Genomic DNA, 1,047 nt, shown 5'->3' with positions numbered 1-1,047 from the left:
CAGGTCTCTGTTTCTTCACAGATTACTGTATCTGTTAGTGACAATTTAGTAATTACCATCAGTGAAACTAGCCACTCCAGTTCCATATCCTTGCCCAGTAGCTCTCATAACAGACCTGACACTAAAGGATCAGGTCACAACATAGAGGCCCAGTGCAAGATGCTAAATATACAAATCTAATGTTCTCTTCTGTGACCTCTAAGGAATTTGTACACTGGTCATAATCTGTTGATGTCTGTGAGTGCAGACATGCATGTTTTGATAGCATTTTAATGAGTCCCATTGAAACTGCATCATCAAATCTAGAATCAGTTACTGCTGCTTTCCTGTCCAATGATTCTCTCATTGTCATTCTTATATTAACCCTGAGGTTGAGGGATTTGAGCATAAGACAGGGACACTGTCCAAGTCCAAGAGCCTTAAAGAGGCAGATTCTGGAGTTCGCTCTTTCTCTTCTGAAAATGGAGCAAGGGCATTCAAATCTTCAACAGGACATCTTTTTCCAAGAATTATGTTGTTGTATGCTGCGCTAAATAGCATATGATTTTCGTTTGAAGCTCTAGATCAAAGACAGTGAGTAAAGGCATTTAGGGATCTAGCATTAAGGTTGTGCATGCTGAAATTCAGATGTTGTCATTGATGTTTAACAAAATTAATTTTGAATATTTTCCAGAGATATCAGATATTTCAAACTGAAGATAATCATCTCACACACACACACACACAAACATAACAGAGGTGTGTGTTAAGTGTTGGAAACAAGGATGTTTTTTTAAAACATGTAGAATTCTGGTACACTAGATACATCATCAGGAATTTGTTGAGAGCCTAATATGTGGCTGCTACATGTTAAAATCAACATAAGGAGTTTCTGTCAAATGAGATTCTTCAGACAGATATTTTCAAAAATCGCTGTAATACAATATGAACCTGAAGTTGGGGATGGGTGGGCAGTGTGTCTCTTTCTATTTCTATTTCTATTTCTATTTCTATTTCTATTTCTATTTCTATTTCTATTTCTATTTCTATTTCTATTTCTATTTCTAT

At 36.1% G+C, this 1,047-nt stretch overlaps 1 protein-coding gene across 1 annotated transcript in view; it reads left to right on the top strand.

Moving 5' to 3' along the window:
* The first annotated feature begins 408 nt into the window (after positions 1 to 408).
* Positions 409 to 1,047, top strand: part of LOC110285811 (olfactory receptor 4D10) — a 4,365-nt gene continuing 3,726 nt past the window's right edge. Inside the window, exon 1 of the mRNA XM_021152249.1 lies at positions 409 to 573. The gene's annotated coding sequence lies outside the window, so the exon portion shown is untranslated. The remainder of the gene's footprint in view (positions 574 to 1,047) is intronic.

This window comes from Mus caroli, chromosome 19, assembly GCF_900094665.2.
Source record: "Mus caroli chromosome 19, CAROLI_EIJ_v1.1, whole genome shotgun sequence".
NCBI lineage: Eukaryota > Metazoa > Chordata > Mammalia > Rodentia > Muridae > Mus > Mus caroli.
This window is presented reverse-complemented; position numbering and strand designations above follow the sequence as displayed.